The sequence below is a fragment of the Sus scrofa genome, chromosome 11 (genome assembly GCF_054392235.1).
Source record: "Sus scrofa isolate SSC_HxYL_T2T_F1_AM1 chromosome 11, Sscrofa_HxYL_maternal_Yorkshire_Landrace_v2.0, whole genome shotgun sequence".
In the NCBI taxonomy this organism is placed as follows: Eukaryota; Metazoa; Chordata; class Mammalia; order Artiodactyla; family Suidae; genus Sus; species Sus scrofa.
In genome coordinates, this window is record NC_139393.1 from 68982547 (window position 1) to 69000341 (window position 17795).

The window sequence follows — 17795 nt, forward strand, 5'->3', positions numbered from 1 at the left end:
TCCATGGTAGTACCTCTTGGCCTTGGAGCTGATACATAATATAGTTCAATAAATATTGATCAGGAAATCTCAAAAATTTACCCAGCATCTGACCATTCTTGACCTCACTACTTTTCTCATACAAGCCCTTGTCATCTCTCTCCTGGATTATGCCATCTTGCACTCTTGCAGTGCACTAACCAACTGTCCTAACACATCTCACTACTTCTGCCCTCAAAGTCCTTCAAGGCTCTCTCAGTGCAAAATCCAGAGAGAGTCTGTAAAAACCTAAAGGAGAGCATGTCTCTCTCCTTGGAACCTTTCAGAGCTTACCATTGAGCAAGGATGTGAATTTGCGTTGCAGTAATTCTAGGAATCACCAGCAATATAGAGGAGAAGTGTGACAAGAAAAGAAAGGAAGTCGAAAAAGAATATGTTATCAAGTAGATTACCCCTGTGGGCAACTGAGGCCAATGTCACTGGGAAACTCTGAGAGACAGTGTGAATGATGCCTCTAAGAAATTCCAAGTAAAACTCCAAGGAGCTGAGGACTTTGTCAATGACATCCTGTCAATCTTTTGTCAAGGGCTGCTGGGAAAGAGGTTGCAGGAAATGCATTACCTCCCAGCATGCCCTGTCTACTCCATCCTTGAGCCTAGAGGACGTTAGCAGCCAAAGAGATGGCCAGGGTAGAGTGGGAGAAAGGAAGCACACACAGGAACAAGGAGGAAGGGCCAAGGGGGTATGGGTGGGTGGTTGACAGCATCTGCCAGAAGGTCTTTTCTCAAGTATCTTATGTATTTTGTTTATTTTGTAGCTCCACGTGCAAGTTAGTGCCCTTCAGGAAAGAGACAGCATACTCAGAGGGGGTAACTGGAGAGAGTTTAGAGTTTAACAAAAAGACTATTTATAAATAAGCAAAACCATTTAAGAAACCCCACAAGTTATGAGAAAGCTAGTTGGGCTAATACTGTTTGCATTGCCTGAAGGAGCAAGGGTAAGAGTAGATACTTGAACCTGTAATAAATGTAGCTCTTGTGTAAACAGGGGAAACCAGACACTGCCAAGACAAATCCTAGCAGGGAAGAATCATGAGCAATAATGCTTAGGTGGTGGTGCTCTCTTTCCACCTCTGATGGGCCTGTGCTTTTCATTGGTCAAACCAACAAGAAGCCAGAGAACAAAAGGGTTGAGCACTGCTTTGAGGTCAGTGTGCAGACCTCTAAGCACAGAAGAATTAATAGCAATTGAGTCCAGAGGAACAGATGGAGACTATTCAGCATCCTCCACAGCAATGTGAGCCCCTTGAGAGCCTGATTTTTCCGGTTTAGCTGAGATGTAATTGACTTATAAAATGCGTAAGTTTAAAATCTACAATGTGTTGATTTGATACACATGTGTTGCAAAATGATTACTACCATAGCTTTAGCTAGCACCTCTCGTGTATCACATGATTACCATTTTTGTGAGGAGAACATGTAAGATTTACTCTTTTAGAAATTTTCAAGTATATTATTATATAGTACCATCAATTATTATCACCATGCTATATATTAGGCCCCCAAAACTAACTTGTCGATAACAGGAAGTTTGCACCCCATGACTAACATCTTCCCATTTCTGCCCCTCTCCCCACCCCCCCCATCCCGCCAAGCCCTTGGTGACCACCATTCCAGTGTCTCTTTCTATGAGTTTGGGTTGTTTAAGATTCCACATATAAGGATATTATACAGTATTTGTCTTTATCTGTCTGATTTTTTTCCCCCTTAACACAGTGCCCTCAAGTTCTATCCTTGTTGCAGATAATAGAATCTTCTCCTTTCTCATAGCTGAATAGTATGCCCTTGTATGTTTTTGTTTTGTCCTCTGTAGTATTTCCTAGTGTCCAGCACATAGTCAGCATTAAATATTTGTGGAATGTTTTAATCCTCTCACAAAACTTCTGTCGCTCATTGTAAACTATTCTAGGATTGTTCTATATTTGATTTTCACCTTCTAGAAAATAGGACTTAGTATCTCCAATTGTGATCAAATGCCTTATGTTTTTTAAAAGGCCTGTTTATAGGGGAGTGTCAAAGCTTCTACTAGCCATAATAGAAACTTAAAGTTTGACTTAGAACATAATCATCCTCATCTTCTCGCCTAACTCAGTACTTCCATTTCCTCTTCTAGCTGAGGAGGTAAAAATTGTCTCATGGACTCACCAGACTGTTCACAAGTTTTTGAATCCTATGAACACAAAATAAGATATGTCAATCGAAGTCATATAACCTTACCATTTTCCATTACTGCTCATGAAAGGCAGGCGTGGGAAACTGGCTCTTGCTGGTACTGGGTAAGCATATATCAGAAGAAGCATTACTAAATTTCATCTGTTCTTTTCTGCATTACTAACTTGAGGGGCTCTTCCTGTCTGTCAGTCTTCCAGGATCTTATCGTTAACTATCTAATAAACATTCATTACAATCTTGGATTCTATCACTTTTTTTTTTTTAAACTGAAGTAGCAGTTCAACAAGGAGAGTTAATTAAAAATGGTTTTCCCATGCTAGGTGAAAGTAATTTTCTTAAGTTTATTTTTTCCATACTTCCCTATTTTTACTTTCTATTCACCAAAAAATGTAGAAGTGAATGTAATGTGTACTAGGTGTAAGCATCTTACTCCAAACACCCATATTGACCTGAACCTGGGAAATAGACCTTATCTGAGACGATGGGATGTTGGAGTTCCTGATGCGGCTCAGTGGGTTAAAAACGTGACACAGTGTTCGTGAGGATATGGATTCGATCCCTAGCCTTGCTCAGGGGGTTGAGGATCCAGTGTTGCTGTGAGCTGTGGTGTAGGTGGCAGATGTGGCTTTGATCTGGCGTTGCTGTGGCTGTGGTGTAGGCCAGCAGCTGCAGCTCCTCCTGGACCCCTAAGCTGGGAACTTCCATATACTGCAAGTGCAGCCTTAAAAAAAAAAAAAAAAGAAAGAAAAAGAAAAAGAAACAGAGACAGGGAGAAAGAGAAAAGAAAAAGAGAAAGATGTTTTCAGACATAATTAAGATGCAGTTGTGCTGGATTGAGGCAGATATTAAGTCCATTATGACTGGTATTCCTACAAGAAGGAAATTTGGACACACACACACAGAAGACTAGGTGAAGGTGGAGACAGAGACAGGAGTTAAGATGAGTAGGCTAAGGACCATCAAAGGTAACTAGTTATCACCGTAAACTTGGGGAGAGCCATGGATCATATTTTCCCACAGAGCCCCCTAAGGAATTGAATCTGCTGACAACTTCATTTCAGATTTCTAGCCTTCAGAACCCTGAGAGAATACATTTCTGTTGTCTTAAGTCATATAATTTGTGGAGATTTGTTACAGCAGCTGTAGGAATCTAATACAGAATAAAATACAGTACAGTATCAGTTCTCATCCACTGACATTCATTTTTGGAATATTCTGGAAACAGAGTTGATTGCCACTTTTGGGATATCAAGAGGCAAAGTATATACTCAGTCTTTATTAGCAAGTATTTCTATCTGGCAGCTTCCACTGAGCAAAATCAGAACTGACAGCCGACCAGATGCTTCCTTTACCAGTATTTCAATCTCCAGAGGATCTGGATAATAGTAGTTTTCAGGGAACTCCTATAATAACCTAAACTTATTTAAGTATTAAATGAAACAATAAAAAAATAGACTCATTATGCCAAAATATCATGTATTTATTTGACTATTAAAACCATCAACCTAACATTAAAATCGACAGCTGTGTTTTGAAAGTCTACCAAATAGCAAACATTCTTAGATTCTGAGAATATAATTCTGCATAAGATAATGTCGCAGACTATAAAGAACTGGGAGGAACTTGAGGCATGGCTGTAATGTACAATGCTTGAGTTGGGAAGAGAGAAGCGAGACAGTAGCAATAAAATAGAGCTTTTTTTTTTTTTTTTTTTTTTTTTTTTTTTTTTTTTTTGCTGAAGGCATGAGGAAGCCACTGAGGAGTTTGAAGCTGAGGAGCAACCTGATGGTATTTGCTGTTCAGAAGAAAGCACTGAATACAGATTGGGGAGGCGTTTAGACAGATGCCAGATTGTAGTGACTGGGAGACCAGATGGGCAGCTAGAGTAGAGGTTCCAAGAAAAGTTAAGACGGTGTCACATATAAAACTGACAATAAAAGGAAACAGTGAACAAATGAGAGGATGAAAAGGATATTTAAATGGGCAAAAGGGGCGGCATGGGCAGGGAGAAGGAAGGGCCAAAGGCAGCCTCCAGGGTCGTAGAAGTTAGTGGGGTTGTTGGTGCACTTTCCTGAGACAGGAGGCCCAAAATTAAGAGAAGGATAGGAGGGCGGCCAATCGAGAGGTGGGTTCAACAGGCTGCGTCTGATGATACAGATTGATCATTTACATTTAATTTCTTTGTACACCCACCCACCCACTCTCAAACACACCTCTCTTATTCTTCCAAATGAATAACTCACATCCATTTCTTTATGAATCTTTTTATTTCTTGGCTTTTTATTTAACCAAGTTGACTGATACATTTGGTCACATTTCAAAAATAGTCAAAACCTTCTGGTATTACACAGAGTTAGGTGTTTACAAATAACTAACACTTAAATGAGAAAAAGTCCAAAGAATTTGAGGTAATAGTAAATGATATCATTTGAAGTAAACTTTAAATACCTAATGAATGGTCATTATTCTCATCAGGCCATGAGTATTTTCTTTCACTTTTTAGATAATCAGGGAAACCCTAAAAGGTACAGGTTAATTATAAACATAGTGCCATAAGGCAGAAGCCAGTTAGTTCCCTTGAGAAATATTAAAACCTATGGTAAATGTCTCTAAATGTAAAGAAAAACTCAAAACTCTTTTATGTCATAGGAATATTAATTAAATAAATATTAGCGACACTGTTCCAGAAATGAAACTATATCCTCTGATGTTCTGAACCCGTCTCCCCACCTTGCTCTCAGTTCTAGAGTCTCAGAATTCAGTGTTGACTCCACACTGGACCTGGGTCTACATTTTCCTCCATGTCCAGGTCCAAGGTACCCTAAATAGCGTACCAGGAAAAAGAAAATACCCATATCTAGAAACGGATTAGAGACACAACTAAAAGGAGTAGGTGGGAGTCAGCACTACTAGTTTTATATACGTCGGTTGATTTGTTTTCTGAAATTCAAATTACTGCAGGAAAGAAGAGATAGATTCTGTGATGCCACAGAGCTATTTCAACAACCATTTGTTTTCAGTACCATCACCATTAGTAACCTTAGAATACTCATACATTCTGTACTGTGAATACTCAGATTCTCCAAGATAAATCTGTAGAAAACAGGAAATAGATTTTTCACTCTTCAATTTTTTGCTCTCATGCTGTATTCTTTTGACTCTTCACACTGTTAGTAAAATCTATATGCTCAACCTGCATGTTTGCTAGAAAACTAATAGAGTTGGAATCATCTAAATTGTTTTCGTATCTATTTTTCCCCATTGATATGAATCATACTTCTGTCAACAAACATGTTCATTAATAGATTTTTTTTCCCTCAAAAACCAGTAAAACTACCATCTCTAATGTATAACATCACAGATGTTTGCTCTTATGTTTATTATAGCATTTCTCCCTCACGACATGTTTATCCTACATGGAATTTTTACCCAACTGTCACAGTCTTTCTTGTCTGTGTAAGCATGAAACACCAGCCAGGGACCTTCTTGGGGCAAAACACGTATATTATTCATAATTATATCAGCTAGTTTCTAGCAGTCGCATGAGATGTAAGTATTCTACACATCGTGTGAAATTGGAAGAGCTTCATAAAACCATACATTTATCCACTTGTCATTCTATTGGGCAATAATTACTATTTAGCAAACATTACAAAGTGCTACAATATTTTTTTTTTAAATCTTTTTATCATTTGTTGGGCTGCTCCTGCGGCATATGGAGGTTCCCAGGCTAGGGGTCTAATTGGAGCTGTAGCCACCGGTCTATGCCAGAGCCACAGTAATGCAGGATCCGAGCCGCGTTTGCGACCAACACCACAGCTCATGGCAACCCCGGATCCTTAACCCACTGAGCAAGGCCAGAGATCGAACCCGCAACCTCATGATTCCTAGTCGCATGCGTTAACCACTGAGCCACGACAGGAACTCCAAAGTGCTACAATCTTATATGAAGCATTTGGGGATATATGTATTTCAGAATTCAAACTTTTTGAAATTCTTTTAGCATCATTTCAGGTCAAGATCTTGCCATCGTAAAAGTTGAGATTGCTAGGTTTTAGTGACAAATAAAATATAACATTTTTTTTTAATCTGGTTTTAAAAGGGTTATGTTAAATTTCAGAACCAGGTACTGTAGTATATATGGCGAGATGGACAATGATGACTGACCAGGACTTTTTGTGGAAAGACCTCAACATTATATATGAGAAATAAGCTTTTTCTAGGAAGCAGAAGATATTTCATGTTAAGGACCACAAATTAAGCAAGAGAAGGAGAAGGAATAAAATCAACATTCACTAGGAAAGAGGTCTGAACAGGTTTCAGTTAGTGATGAGAGAGGGAAGGGACAAACATTTTAGGGGGGTGTGGATAAGCATGAAGAAATAGAAGTCTACTATGATGAAAATGTTCTATAAATCAGTATTGTGCCATAAAATATCAACCATCCACATATAGCCATTGAGATGTTGAAATGCTGCTAATGAGACTGAAGAAATTTTAATTATTTTAAATTTAAATGGCCACATGTTTCTGGTAACATCCATATTAGACAAAAAAGGTCTCTATGTTATGATTCTATTATGATTCTACTTTCACCATCCACTTACACTTTTAAAGTAAAAACTAAAATGCTTCATTTGAAAACTTTGAAAAATACAATTATAATCAGTTAAGCAAGATTCACTTATCAACATTTATATTTTGTTTTATAATTATATACACACATATATGTACATTTGTGCTTGAGATCATCTGTGTATATATACAAATACACACATATATATAATATACAGAAAATACATTTTTGCAACATTGTTATAGGTATTGTTATAGCCTTCCCTTTTTATGTAATATTTATCAAATAATTCTTTCATTAAGTCGTCTCTAAAATAATTATAATGATTGTGTAATAGTTCCTCTCTTGTTTCTGTCTTGGTTTAAATGTTCTCCTATTGCTAAATATTTAGACTGTTTGCAATATTTTGCTACTATTGCCCACAGAATTACAAATAACCTGCGGACCTAAAATATGGACTTTAACTTTGGTCGATTTTTTAGGATTACCGAGATTAAGGTGGGATTGCTAGAATGCAGGATCCATTTATGAAAATATTTTTGTCATATATTGTAAAACTGATTTTCAGAAAATTGGTATCAATTTAAGTTTCTATTAGAGAAGTATAAGAATTCATGCTCTTCTTCTTGGCATATGCTTTGGAGTTTGACTTGAGTTTTTAACCACCCAATATAAACTCTCTGAGGATATAAAGCATATCCTCTATTTGATACCTGCTATTTTTCTCAATTCTACGTATATTCAAACTCTCTGTGGATTTAAGGTTTAAGCTACGCTGTCCGTTTTGAACTCTTCTCTTGTATTTGCCTCATTGAAACTGTATTATTTTGAGTTCGTTCTCTTGTTTCTCCTCTCCCTCTTCCTGTTTTCTTTCTTTCTTGTCTATATGTGGCACTTGCCATAGTTCTGGTCTTGAATATACTTTTTCCATAACCTTTCACTTAAGTCCCTTCTTCAACTCTCCCATCTTCAAACCCAAATCTGAAATCCCTATTTCCAGCCCATTATGTGTTCAGAGATCAAATCTCAATTTTCCAGTATGGCTGCTGAGTATTTATCGGCTTGTACCTGCTGACACCCATCATGTTCAGGATCTGAGTTTTAACAAACCACCCTAACTCAGCCCCCAGTATGTTCGGGCTTTCCCTTCCTGTAAGTAATCTCATTGGTACTTGGGCTCAAAAATCCTCAGTCTTTTTCTTGTTTCCTTTGTCTCACATAGCGAGCCAGTCATCATGATTGAATCTTCATTTGCAATATCAATCAAAAGCATGTCTAACCTTCCATTACTGCTGCTTCCACTGCTAAAACAGGCCCTTATCACCATGGCAATTTTCTCTTAAATAATGCTCCAGCTTTTAGACTTTGCTCTTATTAATCTAGTCTTCACAATGCTTCTAAACTAATCTTCTTAATCTATCACTTTGCGGGTACTGCTCTTTTCATCAAGAGCCTTCGCTGACTCCCTGTTGTCTTCTAAGCAACCCCAAGTTTCATATTTTGTCATTTATCCATCAAGCCAGCCTTTCAAAATATGTCAAGTGCCTAAATGTGGATTTTTTGTAGAGCATAACCATTCAGATACTGGAGCTACTTGGCCCTCAGGTGAAGATGTCTGGAATTGCCTGGGAGTTCTCCTCCTGAGGCTTCCACTAACCTGTGACTGAGAGATACAGATGTAGGAAAGCTAAAGATCCATTGCCTGAATTGTAACAACTCTGAGGCTTAGATCACATTCCAAAGTGTACTCATAGCATCAGGATGCAGCCTGTTCTCTGTGGACCTTTGTTTTGTTTTGTCTCTTTTTCCTGGGATTATACCCCGACCTAGCCTCCTCTTGCTCCTTGCCCTGCTTTACATATTGTCTTATATAGCTCTCCTAGAGGTGTGTCCTTAATAAATGACTTGCACTTGAATTCTTCTCTTCTCCTTCTAGGGTCTGCTTCTAAAACAAACAAGCAAGCAAAAAACTTAGTAAGACACTTTTATTCAAACTAGAGACATAATCATTACTGCAAATGAGTTCATACCAAGTAGAAAAACAGGCCTGCAAACCAACAATTTCAACTTTAATACAATATGCTATAATTGTGGTGTTTTAAAAGCTCATTGACATGGAGGAGAAGAAATAACCTACCTCAGACAAGAAGTCAGACTGGAATGTCTGCATCCTGAAAGGAACATCTGACCTGAACTTATCTAAGACTTTTTTTAGGCAGGAATCAAAAAGGAACACTTTATAGGGAAGTGCACAGAGAAAACCACTACTGTATGAGAGCATGAACATTTTCAGAAACTACACATAATTTACATTATTTATTATTATCAAAGGCAAAAAGTGATACAAAGAGGGGCAGAGAAGTGGTTCTGGCAGTTGAGTAACATGACAGAAATCTGTACTCAAAACATTCGTTGAGTGACATTGAAGGACTCCATCTGTTTTGTCTTGTGAAGAAGATAAACAAATGAAGAAACCAGACCAGTGATGTCATCAGATTTAGAGTTTTAACTATTGCAATGGCAGCATTATGGAGGACTGGAAGAGTGAAGATTTGATAGTTGCATTAGGGCTGGTTCAGAAACTATCATCAGAAATCAAACATCACAGTGGATAGGAAATACTAAAGAGGGGGATAATAAGAAATATTGGACAGAAGGACAAGCAATAATTGGTGATTTATTAGGTGTGGGGATACAGATGGAAGAGTCTAGGCACTGAACCCATCTCAAGAACCAAATCCAATGGGCATTTTTAAGTCTTTATTTTCCTTAATCTGATAGCAGCATTTTCCTTCCTTCTAAGTCCTTGTTCAGTCATTTTGAGAGATTTTCTATAGGTTCCAAATTCTCTTCATGGTAATCTATTATTCATTCACTTTTTAAATAAAGTAGGTAGTTAACACTGGAATTATAACACACAGACTACTTACTAAAGAACGGTTAAATAAATTCCCCAAAGCATTTAACATGTGAAAAAACTGCCCAGGCTCACTTGTAACCAAAGAAATGTCAATAATATCAGGCCAGCAAAATTTTTAAGTGTAAAATATCTAATTTTGGCAAATGTAAAGAAGGAAACATGTACAACTAGAGATTATCATAATAAGTGAAGTAAGTCAGAAAGAGAAAGACAGATACCATATGATATCACTTATATGTGGAATCTAAAATACGGCACAAATGAAACTATTTACAAAAACAGAAAAAGACTCAGAGACATAGAGAACCAACTTGATGTTGCCGGGGGGGAGGGGGAGGGAGTGGGCTGGATGGGAAATTTGGGGTTAGTTGATGCAAAATATTACATTTAGAATGGATAAGCAATGAGGTCCATCTGAGTACCACAGGGAACTATATCCAATCTCTTGAGATGGATTATGATGGAAGATAATATAAGAAAAGGAATGTGTATATTTGTATGACCGAGTCACTTTGCTGTGCAGCAGAAATTGGCACAATATTGCAAATCAACTTTAATATTAAAAAAAAAATTTTTTTTTGGAGGTCCCGTTGTGGCTCAGTGGAAAGGAATCCGACAAGGAAACATGAGGTTGCAGGTTCGATCCCTGGCCTTGCTCAGTGGGTTAAGGATCCAGCATTGCCGTGAGCTGTGGTGTAGGTTGCAGACACGGCTCGTATCTGGCGTTGCTGTGGCTCTGGTGTAGGCTGGAAGCTGGGGCTCTGACTCAACACCTAGCCTGGGAACCTCCATATGGTGCAGATGTGGCCCTAAAAAGCAAAAAAAAAAAAAAAATAGGGAAACAATTACACTATGGTGACAGTATAGCAGGTATAAGTTTTTGGAAAGCAATTAAATTATATCTGACAAATTAAGATACTCATTTCCTTTGATCCTGCAATAGTACTGATCATTTAAAATAAGAATCAATGTACATATTTTTATTTTAAATTATTAGCAGCACCATTGTTGGATCAAAGAAAGTGAGTGTTTTAAACATTATATCAACAACACTTTAATAATAATAAATAAATAAAGAATCAATGTACATAAACATATGAAGAGGCTTATTACAGTATATTTGTAATAGCAAAGACCTTAAAATTATTTTAAAGTCCATTAATAGAAACTAAATATATTATAAAATGGCCTCCTACAGTATATTATGCAAATGTTGTAAAGAATGTATTGATGTGAAAATAACCTATAAGTATTTTGTTGCAAAAGAATGGTGGAAATGAGTTTGTAAAGTATAGCACTGCATTCACAGAGTGAGAGTTTACATGCATTAAGCATTTCTAAAAGGATGCACTCAAAAGTGCCAACACATTTTACCACCGGGGCTTGCAGATGATATACATTCACTACTGCCATATTTTTTTCCCATTGCTACCAGTAGTTTAGCCTTAAAATAAGTGAAAAGAAAGGTGCAATGACAAAATAGTGCAGGGGAGCAGCTTGGTTTTTCATTTGTGTGTGAACAGAGGGGATGGGAGATGAAAATTCTGTATAATTCTATTAAAATTAAATTAGAATCCTCATAGTAACATCTTAAAATAGGAAGTACATTTCCTATTCCTAGCACTCTGTAAGTGTCTAATGAAGGACTAGAATTTGGATCTCTTGACCCCTGCCCCGTGGTCTCTCCATTACTTAAGCAGTAGTGTATCTGTAACAAGAAAATCAAATCAACAGAAGTGCAGAGGTTCTTAGCCATCATTTCTGCCTTCTTTGAATATATGGGATTTATTTTGAGTTCATAAATAAATCAGAAATTGTAGACAGTTGGCTGGGGGAACACTAAAGTTTTGTTGTACACCAAATCAGAATAGCTCAATTCAAAACCATTCTCTAAAAGGATGCTTTCTAAAGCACTGAGAAATATGGCTCAGTTTAGGTCCCTAATTTAGTAGAAGAGGGATTTTGAATTGGAGGCAAATAAACTATGTCAGGAGTTCCCGTCATGGCCCAGTGGAAACGAATCTGCCTGGCATCCACGCGGACACAGGTTTGTTCCTTGCTCAGTGGGTTAAGGATACCGCATTGCTGTGAGCTGTGGTTAGGTCGCAGAGGCAGCTTGGATCTGGCATTGCTATGGCTGTGGTACAGACCAGCAGCTACTGCTCTGATTCCACTTCTAGGCTGGAAACCTCCATATGCCATGGGTGTGGCCCTAAAAATATAAATAAATAAACTCTATTGTATCACTATAAAGCCCTGTAAGGAAGAATAATCAAAACAGCTTATTTTTTGCATGTTCCATATATAAGTGACATATCTCCAATAATTTTCCTCCTAAGCACGGTATAAGTGAAACATTAATACAATATTATCTGGGACAGCACCAACTGATTAGTTTGTTGCTATAATGTAGTGTAGTGAAACACCTATTAGGTACTTCCCTTTGTTGGAAACTGACTAGTATCCATGAGGATGCAGGTGTGATCCCGGGCCTCACTCAATGGGTAAAGGATCTGGCGTTGCTGTGAGCTGTGGTGTAGGTCACAGACGCAGCTCAGAGCCCACGTTGCTGGTGCAGGCTGGCAGCCACAGATCCGATTTGACCCCTAGCCTGGGAACCTCCATATGCCACAGGTACAGCCCTCAAAATACAGAAAAAAAAATAATTACCTTAGATTGAAAAAAATTTGGTGTACTAACAAATTTTTTTAAATTACTTCATCTATCTACTTTTAGGAAATTACAAATAAATTTTGTTATTTTAGGAAAATAGGGGTGGATGTTTTTGTGTGTTAACATTCAGTATATTGATAATGAGTTCTTCCCAGTTTGGGTCAGGATCCTTCCTCTAATACTTCACTGACGTTATCATTGATTTTTACTAGTATTGCAGTTGATATGCAGCAATTTTACACGTACTGGCCGAATTCAATATTACTAATTTAATAAACTGGGAGAAATAAAATAGAAGAAAAAGTTGGTGAATATTGAAAGATAAAATATCACAATATGTCGGTATTTCTGTTTCCTTTTATACTAAGTTATACTCTTCTAATTTAAAAATACTATCAAATAGTGAAAATTCTCTATTACCTATAGCCAATATTTTTGGATGTACATCAGTTCTTACATTCTTATTCCAGTTTAGTAAACTGGTGTGTAAATATATTTTGCAAGACAAATGATCTTATATGGAGATTAACTTGAAGTTAGAGTAGACTGGTGAAATAAAATGCCCATTTGCTGTGGTAGAGAGAACTTTTAATGAAATTTGAAATGTAGCTAATAGTTTCAGCATTTAAAAGTTATCATTAGGTGTTTAGACTCTAATCGTTATCTATAGGGAGGAATTACATGTATTCCTTAAGTTCCCAACATTATACATGCTACTGGAGTGCAGGATTTTTCAAGGAGATTAGTGTCATTCAATGGTTAATCACATATGTTTGAGAGAGGAGCTTGTTATGGGTCTTATATTTCCTTCCTTTGTTTCAAGAAAAGATTTCATTTGTCACTTCTTAACATTGACTTCTATTGAGTTCTTTTTAGAAGTTTTATTGGCGTACAGTTGATTTTATTATGTGTTAGTTTCAGGTGTACAGCAAAGCGAATTGGTCATACAAATACCTATATCCATTCTTTTTTGGATTTTTCCCCCATACAGGTTATTACAGTATATTAAGTAGACTTCACTGCACTATACAGTAAGTCCTTGTTAGTTATCTAGGTGATACACAGTAGTGTGTATATGTTAATCCCAAACTCCCAATTTATCTCTCCTCCCCATGTTTCTTCTTTGGTAAACATAAACTTGATTTTGAGATCTGTGGGGTTTTAATAAGGAAAAAGGTTGCTCTGTAATAGAAGCATGTCAACATCAGTGGTGGCATTATGCTTAATTTTCAGTAGATGAAAATAGAGGTTTATAAAATAGTCAGAAAAAGATATTTTGGCTCCAAATTTTCCTGATATTTGTTGAAAGGAAAGGCATTTCTGATCTAGTTTTTCAGAGGTTTCTGGGATTCAGGATCTTAAACAGAGATATATTAGTGTGTGTGTGTGTGTGTGTGTGTGTGTGTGTGTACACAAATGTACTGTGCTCATAGAAATGACACAGTTAATATTTCCAAAATGAAACTATTTAAAAAGAAGGAATACGAGGTCCTGCTTTGGTGTAGATGGTTAAGAATCCAACTGCAGTGTATCAGGTTGCTGCAGAGGCACAGGTTCAATTCCTGGCCCAGTTGGTTAAAGTATCTGGCATTTCTGCAGCTGTGGTGTAGGTCACATCTGTGGCTGAGATACCAATCCCTGGCCCAGGTACTTCTATATGCCATGGAAGTGGCCATAAAAATTTTAAAAATAATAAAAAAATTAAAGGAGGGAATAGATACATTTTAGAGAGGAAGAAGCATTAGGGGATTGATAATGCAGAGAGCTCTTGGAAAATAAAAACGTAAAAAGGCCACAGTTGGAACCAGAAGCACTTAGTTTTTCACTGAAAACAGGAGATACAGAGACACATAGAGATAGAAACATAGAGAGAAAGAGAAAAATCAAACAGTAAAGACGGCAGCACAGAGAATGAAAGAAGGAGAGTGTTCTCCTCTTTCCCTTCATGAGTTATGAGACAGAGGATTTTCACCTAATCAGAAGAGAGCCCATAGCAGAGGATATACTTTCATATCTGGGCTGTGAGTAGACCAGGAAGATTAGAGAGGATGGCTGTAGTCAGGGTCCAGGGTAGATGTTCTCAGAATCTGGCCATTCAACCGTATGGATAAGGTGAATAAATATTTATTTTATTTGGAGACATTTTGACTTTTGATTGTATCTAAAGCATATGTATATAAAACTCAGATAATCTCGACCCATGATTACCTGTGGACTGGAATATAGTCTAACAATAACTAATTTTTAAGAAGCTTTACCTAAAAGTAGATAAATTCATATGGTGCTCTAAAATTTTTGTAAACGTGGGAGGCATCTTTCCTAGAAGTTTCAAATGAGCAAAAAGTTTCCAGAAGTAAAAATAACCAGGGGTGATTTCTCTGTTCTTATTAATGACAGGCACACTGAAGAAGTATTTCAAATTTTGTTTAAAACTGTAAATGGTCTTTGCTTTCAAATGTTAAAATGTGTGTCTTTTAAACTTTGGTTTCATTTCCTACCAATTTGTTTCTACAAATTTCCTACAAATTTGTTAATTTGTTGGCATTTGTGCACATAGGCATGAGCTTGATTGCACATAATTTTTCATGGACAAGTTAAATAATGGAAGATAAATCTTTGCTAATATTAATATATTTCATTATGGAAAAATTTCAGGATACCCGTTGCTCTCAGTATTAAGCGTCATCACTGTAAAAGTTCTGATACTATAAACATTAGCTGAGAACATTGATAAAATAAATCACCCTAAGGCAATAACATATTTTCTTATTCCTGTTTCTATATACTTAACATTTAACAGAAATGGTGAGGCCAGAAGATCCAAGTATCCAAACTGTGGAGGGCAGAGAGACTAGCAACAATCTGCATTTCCATGCTAAATATAAGCAGGTTAGAAGGCAAACTTTGCCAGCATTCCTTTAGAATCACAATGTCACATCCAGCAAGCGCGTATTGCAGTCTTTCCACAGCTGTGTGTTACTTTAAGAGACTGCATAGTTAATGCTAAAATTGCCTCTGACTACTCTGCTTCATAAGGTTTTTGATTCTTTCTTGGCTCAAGTCCTAATTTTGATTTTTATTGTTGTTTTGTTTGTTTTCATGGAAAAGCAATCTTTAGGTCAACAATATTTTATTTGATATTAAGACAAGTTAAGAGGAAATATATTTTGGGAGGAAATAAGCCTGAATTAGTTTTGGGTCTGTAATAAAAGTTAAACATATATCTGGATTTTAAACATTGTGTTCTCATGAAAATAATGATTACATAAGCCTTATCCAACATATAATTACAGAAATCAATTTTGAATCAATTAAAATATTTTAATGAATTTTATTTGAAATGTTTAAAACGTATAAAACCATTAGTAGTTATAAATCAATAACTGCTTGTACTGTGTACAAAATCATTTGTTAATTTGTAGAACATTTGTAGCACATTTTATTTTGATTTCCAAATAACACTCAGAATAATATTCTATTCCCAGAATAATACCACTATAATTGGAAGAGATTAAAAAATATATCAAATGATGGCTCTACATATAATGCTCAATAATTAATGCTCTGTCTTTAATGATACCCCAAACCACATACAGTAACATAATGTTGTGTATGTATAATGGTGTCACTTTTGTAAGCAACAGCCCAGCTAAGCTGTCAGTGTTCTTCCAAGGACATCTCCGCCTTAGGGATCTAATTCATGGTCACTTCCTCCATTTTTGTGCTAACTTCAAGGCTATGGATCTCATTCACATTTTGTTTACTGAGAGACTCTCCCCTCTCTACTCAGACTACCGAGGCATGACTGCTGCCATTCCTGGGTTTTCATACCTTAAACACACACCGCATATACACAGGCACTCACACACATGTAAATGAACACACACACTTTCACAGACACATGACAAGGGCAACTATGTTGCTACATTTTCATTACTCTTGTCAGATTAGGTTGGGCACCGATTTCCTGTTTATCACAGGTTTGGACCATATCAGGCCGACTTGTGAGGTCCTTTCAACATCTAGAAACTTGGAGTCATGCTAGACACCTTGCTGCCTTTACTCCCACTCCTTAAGTATCACCAAGTTATAAACAACTGTTGAATCCATCCCCTTTTCTTCATTTTCTTTTCCTTTTTCCACCTAAGCCTTTGTCTGCTAACCCTTTTCTTCCTTGCTTTGTGATCATCTGCTCCAGTATCTTTGGTCTACTCTCATTCCTCAGAGAGAACAAACCCTTTCAAACTCAGAATTCTGTAGAAGGTGTCCTATCCAGGAGTCCTTTCCACTCCACGGCATTTCATGCCCCCTCTTATTCAAGTCATAAGATTAGTCTAGAAGTCATTTCCTTGGGATAGTGTTCCTGAAACTGTTACCAGGTTCAAGCTTGTACTGTTCTCTGCATGACAGGCCAATTAAATCAAGAGAGCAGTTGTTAGGAAAGCTAGCAGACCAAGAAGATGGTAGCCTCAGGTCCCAAATAACTATTTTACCAAGTTAGAATTCAAGCTTCTTGGGGAGGAGGGTAGCTGACTGTTGCAAACTTCTTGGTATGGGAATCCTTTGCTCTTGCAGCTATCCAAGTAGGTCTGGTCCTATATACCTCCAACAAGACAATTGTTATTTTATATTCTGCAACATTTTATCTCTATATGAATGCAAAATTGTTCTATCTTTAAAGGCCAGTGCCTATAATGGGCTATCAGGTATATTTCAGGCTACAGGCAAGAATCTTTTACAAAAGGTGCAGAGCCAGCATGACTAAGCACAGGCAACAGAGCAAAAAGGTTAGAGCTAAAGGAACAGATCCAGCATGAAGTAAGGTTTGTTCTTCTCTGTTACAAAACCACAAGCAAGGAGCCTTTTTCTTTTCCAACACATCCCATATGTTTATCCTACACAACATTTATGTGAATAATTTTTGCTGAAATAACTTTTCGTGGTTCAGCCACACCCCCCTTAACATGTAAACTCCAGAAAATCATTGCCTTGCTCACTACCGATTTCCAGAACCTAGCATCGTCCTTAGTACATGGTTGGCACTCACTGAATTTAAATATTATAAAGAAATCACTTAATGGGTGCTGTACACATATGTGGACAGCCACGTGGAATATAAATGGTGATCATTTTGGGAGGTAATAACCCAAAACAGAAGGTGCCAGAATCAAGAGAATGGAGTTAAATTGGGAGTCAGAAAGCTAATCCATGTGGATGAAAGGCAATGATGTTGGATAAATACTGGGTATACAGAGCATTGATCAACATGAAGAAGCCACTGGGTGCACAGGTCTAGTGGAAACTGACAAGCTGATTCCAGGAATGCTTGGTTGTCCCAAAACATTATTTTTATTTATCATCTAGAGGTCTGTCCTGGCTGGGGACAAGTGTGTTGAAGTGTTTCCTCTAAATGGCT

The 17795-nt window shown here is 37.1% G+C and overlaps 1 protein-coding gene across 3 annotated transcripts in view; it reads left to right on the forward strand.

Annotated features, from left to right (window-relative positions):
- GPC5 (glypican 5) overlaps positions 1 to 17795 on the forward strand; it is a 1359194-nt gene that overhangs the window by 1157239 nt on the left and 184160 nt on the right. The window lies entirely within an intron of this gene.